Source organism: Gymnoscopelus braueri (genome assembly GCF_963280865.1).
Source record: "Gymnoscopelus braueri genome assembly, chromosome: 12".
NCBI lineage: Eukaryota > Metazoa > Chordata > Actinopteri > Myctophiformes > Myctophidae > Gymnoscopelus > Gymnoscopelus braueri.
Genome location: NC_137614.1, coordinates 54,191,205 through 54,198,886, shown reverse-complemented (window position 1 = coordinate 54,198,886; position 7,682 = coordinate 54,191,205).

Sequence of the window (7,682 nt, the reverse complement as noted above, 5' to 3'; positions counted from 1 at the left end):
AATACAGAGACAGTGTAGTGTCTCAGTAAACTATAGGATCATAGAGTACAGAGAGACAGTGTAGTGTCTCAGTAAACTATAGGATCATAGAATACAGAGAGACAGTGTAGTGTCTCAGTAAACTATAGGATCATAGAATACAGAGAGACAGTGTCGTGTCTCAGTAAACTATAGGATCATAGAATACAGAGACAGTGTAGTGTCTCAGTAAACTATAGGATCATAGAATACAGAGACAGTGTAGTGTCTCAGTAAACTATAGGATCATAGAATACAGAGACAGTGTAGTGTCTCAGTAAACTATAGGATCATAGAATACAGAGACAGTGTAGTGTCTCAGTAAACTATAGGATCATAGAATACAGAGACAGTGTAGTGTCTCAGTAAACTATAGGATCATAGTAGAATACAGAGACAGTGTAGTGTCTCAGTAAACTATAGGATCATAGTAGAATACAGAGACAGTGTAGTGTCTCAGTAAACTATAGGATCCCAGGTAAACAATGAACCTAGCATAATGTTTAAAATTCTCTAAAAAACATGCTATCTATCTTTGGGCTATTAAAAAAATGTGAAAATCTTTGAATATATATATGTTTTAAACCGAACATTTTGTAACTCACATCTTTGCTTCTGGGGGATTCTACAAATGTATTTTTTTAAACGCACGTTGTTATAATATCAGTGGTTCTTAAACTTTTTCACATCAAGGACCATCCAAAATGCTATGTATTCGGCCACGGACCCCCATCTAAAAATATGTTGTTCCAGGGACCCCCCAGAAACAAAGATTTGAGTTACAAATGTTCGCTTTAAAATATATATATATATATATATATTCAAAGATTTGCACAAATGTTCAAGATTGAACTGATCTACAAGCTCATAGCACTAAAATGACAGATGCTTCCGGACTTTCATAATAAACCCCCCTCCCCCGCACACACAATTTTACGTTTGTAAAAAGAAGAAAAAAATTAGCAAAGTACCTGCTGGGACAGAATGCTTGCATGATGATGAAGATGTCTGTAGAAGAGACCGAAACACTACTGCAGAGAGAGAGAGAGAGAGAGAGAGAGAGAGAGAGAGAGAGAGAGAGAGAGAGAGAGAGAGAGAGAGAGAGAGAGAGAGAGAGAGAGAGAGAGAGAGAGAGAGAGAGAGAGAGAGAGAGAGAGAGAGAGAGAGAGAGAGAGAGAGAGAGAGAGAGAGAGAGAGAGAGAGAGAGAGAGAGAGAGAGGCACAGAGCAGTCGGTTCAGTCAGGACATTGTGTCTACAAAGGTCTGATGATGCAAGCACTTCTGTCACACACACACACACACACACACACACACACACACACACACACATATAAATGGCCTCTGTCAGGTTGTAACCTCGTATGCATCAGGGTAGCAGTAGCTGAATGGTGGATGTATGAGGTTTCCGAGAACAGGCCGAGATGCCCATATAAGGAGCAGGTGGAACAGGCCGAGATGCCCATATAAGGAGCGGGTGGAACAGGCCGAGATGCCCATATAAGGAGCAGGTGGAACAGGCCGAGATGCCCATATAAGGAGCAGGTGGAACAGGCCGTGATGCCCATATAATGAGCGGGTGGAACAGGCCCGAGATGTCCATATAAGGAGCAGGTGGAACAGGCCGAGATGCCCATATAAGGAGCGGGTGGAACAGGCCGAGATGCCCATATAAGGAGCGGTGTGGAACAGGCCGAGATGCCCATATAAGGAGCGGTGTGGAACAGGCTGAGTCTATCCTGCTTTGTGGGTTGGCCAAGCATTGCGTGACATTTGTGCCACTGAAGCAATATAAGCCATAACCACGCACATTAGGACTCCAGTTTGTTGTTGATCAGGAGCGAGTCTTCGCTGATCCAAACAGATTTATAGTGTGAGAAATGTTCAGCTGGACGGTACATTGGAATGGAGGACCAGAAGGATCCAATTTTGCTGATAATTTTGCTGCTACCGCAGTGAAATGGAGCATTTAGACCCCGGAAACGAGACTTGGATTAATACCCACGTTTTCAACACAGTGTCTTTATGCTGGAGGAAGTTGGCCCTGGTGGCAACTAGACGTTCCCAAGAAAGGAGGGCCATGATGGAGGAGGGCAAGTGTTACAAGCATAATGGCCACACAGCTGTGGCGATATAATATATTTTCTACATCTGGGGAGGGTCTGGGGGGTATCATTACGGCAACATGCATTTGATGTCGACGCCCACAGATGGTTCAAACCCAAGGTGTCAGGGACTGTTCCAGAGGAGAGGAGTAAGCACTCAGTCTGTGTCTTGGGGAAGGTCATGTTTATCCATGGAGGATACCACTGGCAGACTAGATACACTAATGACACCTACATGTTGGACACCACCACCATGGTCTGGTCTTTAATTAACACCAGAGGACCTCCACCACCTGCTTCAGAACGTCACTCTGCCACCATCATCGGGACAAAGATGTTTGTATTTGGGGGCCAACAGGACCAGGGGGGTCGTCAGTTCTACAACTTCATCAGAGTGTTTGACACAGAGACCGACTGCTGGCTGAACACACCTTCTGCACAGCTCTTTCCAGAAGGACGCGGGTTGCATTCAGCCTTTACCTACCATGGAGAGCTGTACATAATTGGTCCTGAAAACGTGGAATTTACCTTAACCCTGCAAGACCCGGATATATTTCTACTTGCAAAAAAAATGTTTCAACCTTTCAGATGGTGTTTTAGGAGTACTTTGGAGAGGAAAATATAATGTTTTTTAAAATAAATAGTTTTCGTAAGGTTTTATTGAAATGTTGTAATATTACAACATTGGGTCTAACGGGTAGCAGAATGTCCTATAGGCCATTGTTACTCACTATCAGAATAACATGGCAAATGTCTATATACTTCACTAAAACAACTTAAGGGTTCATTTATATGGTTATGGTTTATTATTTGGCCTCAGAACAGTATACATTATGAATAATATTTGGCCTCAGAACAGTACATTATGAATAATAACATCAATAAGCCATATTTTTAAGTTTTTATTTTATTTTAGTCGATGTCCACATCACTCTCTCCATTCATTACAATATCCAACACATCCCTTGCAGTGAAGCGAGGCTCTCTCCTTGCTTGTGGCATTCTGAAATGATAAATGAAGACATACCTTTAGCACATTAGTAGCACATCTCACTGCAGGTACATATTTCACAAGTCACACAATACTGTCTGGCCAACCTATTGTGCTTTGCTTATCCTCACAAAGGCTAAGCACCATCATCACTGATGGTGCTTAGCCTAACAAAGGGATTGAGGATGGCTGTAAGTAAGCAATCCCCAACACCCATCACATGAACAATGATGAGTCTTAACTGGGCGACTCCCATATGAACAATTACCATACACTGATTGCTAATCACAAACATTACCAAAATATTTTGCTAAAACATTATAGGCAATGAAATGTTATAAGCTAATGCAGTATATTTGTCTTCGAGCACAATTGGTTACAAAATGTATTGTGAAAACGAATAATACTCCACTGCATTCCACTCTGTAAAATGAACAGGTGCATTGCTATTTGCTACCACCATGACCCAATGTTGTAAAAATACAACAAGTATAAAGCATGCTCTAATTTACATTTGGGGGATATCTTTCACAATAACAACATATCTACATGTTCTAGACATTCTAATGATCACCAAAATAATTATTACAGACATTTTACTTACTTTTTTGTGAGGAATCCTGTCCAGTGAAAAAGAGATTTTTCTTCCTTCAAGGATTTTCAAGTTGTGACATTTCCTGCCTCTGTGGGGGGTATTTATATGCAAATATCCTGGCCACTGACATTGCAAGACTAAACAATAGGATCCAATGATGATGTTTAGGTGAAAAAATAACAGGAAAACAAATGATTTATACACTTTTTTTGATAAAATACAAATGTTGTATTATTACAACAGCGGGTCTTGCAGGGTTAAGTTGCCTGCGGCCCTTAAGTTACCTGTGGAAGTTCAGTCCAGAGACCTTTTCCTGGACGAAGGTTACATCCAAGGACAGACCATTCTATTCAAAGTTATGTTGTTGCATGGTGGGAGATTGCATCATCCTCTTTGGGAGATACGATCACTTCACACGCAGTGATGCGCACCTGTATATCCTAGACTTAAGTCCTAGCCTGAAGACGTTGTGTAAGCTATCAGTTATTCAGTACGGTGTGGATCAGTCTGAACTCCCTCACCACATCAGGTGGGAACTGGCAGCCATGACTACCAACAGCAATAGAACAGAGTCTTTGATGACCAGTAACCTGTGACGTTCATGATTCTGATGATAAGTTTGATGATGAGTTTGATGCTGATGCTTAGTCGCATGCTGACGCAATAGCCGATCTACAAGCTCACAACACGTCGCAGCGCGACGCGTTGTGAGCTTGTAGATCGGCTATTTTCAGAGTGCAACACCCGAGTGCTACCAATCACAAAATGACTTGTCTTTTAGTTCTACTGGATCTCTTCCCCACTAGATCCCTCTCTAACATTTTAGTCTAGTCTTTTATTTGTTGGCAAAATTGTCACTATATTTAGTCTTAGTTTTAGTCATCTCATCATAGCTTAGTTTTTATTTCATTTTTATTTTGTTTTCGTCACGTCAGTGAAAAAAGGTAGTCGACCAACATTTTCGTTATAGTTTTATTCGACAAAATCAACACTAACACATTATATAAGACACAGCTATTAAACATAGTTTTTTATCCCCTTTCCAGCGTTTATTACCTCAAATAGACATTTTCAGGCTATGGCACGTTGAAAACGGGTGGTTTTCATCACTAAAAAAATAATCTGAGTTAGGAGTGTTTTTCTAAAAATCCCATAGTTGGGCTGGATGGATGTCTCTTTTTTGGAATGACGTCAGATCTGTCTACTTCTCTGAGTGACGAGGGATCATTCCAAAGCTGTGTTAGGGCGCCCCTTGTGGAATTCAATTCATAGTCAAATGGTTTTCATTTAGTCTGTACATTAAGTTATGAATTCATACACAGTAAAAGTCTTAGTGTTAATTTAATTAAAATGAGTGAACAAAGGAACCAAATGGACCCATCATGTCATCTGTACAGAACACTTTTTAGAGTTAAATCAACAATGAGGATTTTACAATATAGGCTGCAGAAAAGAGAACAAAACAACTGCTAATGTTGAAAATGCAAAGTAAGACTTTTGGGGAGAAAGGATTCACTTATTACTGGGGGCGAGCAAAAAAAAGTAAAGTAAAGTAATAAGTAACAAGTTACTTTTGGCAGGGAGTAATATGTAAAGTAAAGATATTACTTTTTAAACAAGTAATATGTAATATATTACTGGTTTTGAGTAACTTTTCCAACACTGTTATTGAGCCCGCCTAGGACTCCGGAGGGTCCCGGAGGTCCCAGGTACGATTCCAGCTCTCAGCATTGTGTCCAAGTGTCCCTGAGCCAAGACACTAAACAGCCCGCCCCCCCAGACCGCACCCCTCTGCCAGCCATCAGCTGGGTGAAGCTGAAAACTGCAGTTTCCCTGTGGGATATGATGGGTTAAACCAGGTTTATGTATCGATGCTGTACATGTATTGGTGTCACTGCTGTGGGCGGGGCTTCCAGTCACAGTCAATAGACTAGTCATTAACTAGTCAGCCAATCATCAATCACTTAGCAGCCACATGCTGGTAGAAATACCTCATGCAGGCTTCATTTAAATTGCATTCCACACGGGCACGGTGGCACGGTGGCACGGTGGCACGGTGGCACGGTGGCGCAGTCAAAGCTAGAAGGTCCTGGGTTAGATTCCCGCCGGGGACGCTGAGGGCTTGTCCTCTCCTCCGTATCATCAGTGCCCATACCCTAGGCGGGGTTGGTGAAAGGGCCTTTCTGTGTGGAGTTTGCATGTTCTCCCCGTGTCTCCTAGGGTAGTTAATACCCTCACAAAAAAACATGCAGTTATCCTGGTCTCTATACTGCCTCCCCCTGGTCAGCCAGGGCGCCTGATGGAGGGGAAAGGAACTGGTTGGAATAATGTGTTCCTTCCACACGCTACGTCCTACCGGGGAAACTCCCCCCTGTAAGGTGATAAGAAGCTACGTCCTACCGGGGAAACCCTCCCCTGTCAGGTGATAAGAAGGCTTGTTAGCTCTCACGCATTGAAGGAGGCATGAGCTCGGCTCTGAGCTCTCCGTACGTAGGCAGAGGGAGTGTAGTGCCCAGGATTACTTAGACAATTGGCACTGGGTGAAAAAAATGGGGTTACAAAATCGTGGGATAAAAGTTTAAAGAAATGGGCAATATTTGGCTTCTTTGAGAGTAGTTATTTTCGATGTATGACATATTTCCTTGTGAAAATAGCCAATCTACAAGCTCACAACTTTTTGGATAGCAACGAGAGCTTGTAGATCGGCTATTTTCACTAGTTTCGGTTCCGAGTAGACATCAAATGTCTCTATTGGTAAATGGTTTGTGAACCACTGATCTTAGTGTTAGTGAAACAGGGGTTTGGTTCATGACAGAAGGCAAGAGTTTATGCTCTTCAACAAACACATGGTCAAGGGTTCGAGTCCTATCCCCGGCCATGGGGTGTGGTGTCCATGAGTGCCGTTTTTAACCCATAATTGCTCCGTTGAGTGCTAAATGTGACCACCTCAGCTGGGTCAAGCTGAAAAGTAGTGTCCCCATTGGAATCATTTAAGGTCTTTATTATTATTATTATTATTATTATTATTATTATTGTCTCCGCCAGGCCTGGCGGAGAGTATGTTTTACCCTCAGTCCGTCCATCCGTGTGTGTGTGTCCATCTGAGAACACCTAACATTGGTCAAGCTTCACGTGACACCACAATATGTAATATAAATAGGTAAGACAGAATCAATCAGGAACAGTACTTTCCAGTACAAATTATCCGTCCGTCCGTGTGTGTCCCCGCTCACAGCTAACATTGGTCAAGCTTCACGTGACATCACAATATGTAATATAAATAGGTAAGACAGGATTAATCAGGAACAGTACTCGCCTGGCGGAGACCTGTGCTCCGAGGAGCACATTTTCTAGTTATTATTATTATTATTATTATTATTATTATTATTATAAACCAGCACCATGACCTCCAATATTGACCTTTGAAAATAAAATGCTACGTGGCTTATTTTACATGTTAGGTTTAAAGTTAACTTCTTACAGTGGCAGAAGGGTTTAAAGTTAACTTCTTACAGTGGCAGAAGGGTTTAAAGTTAACTTCTTACAGTGGCAGAAGGGCATCCCCGACATCCACTGTCGGATTATGAAGCCGACTAACCACATATTGTAGCTATAGTGACAAAACATATAAGCCTAATTTGAATACTAACAATCCATCTGTGTTGTCTAGAAAGATGAAGTAAAAACAATTGCAAACTTTTGTCATGATAACAGAATTTGTAACACGATTTTGAAATCTGCATTATAAGCAACACAATACAGATATGAGGTACATTGCAGTATCCACAATCCCTCAGCACTCTTCTCAGCTGATGATAATTTGTTAATTGCATAGGCTGCTTTGTCTCAAGTTCAATCTATTCTGTTTCTATGGCTTACTGGGCTGTTATTGCATACTGATTTTTGCATATTGCCTTTTATTCCTTGGCCCATGTTTCGCTGCTTGCAGCTATATTTATTATTATCATTATTATTA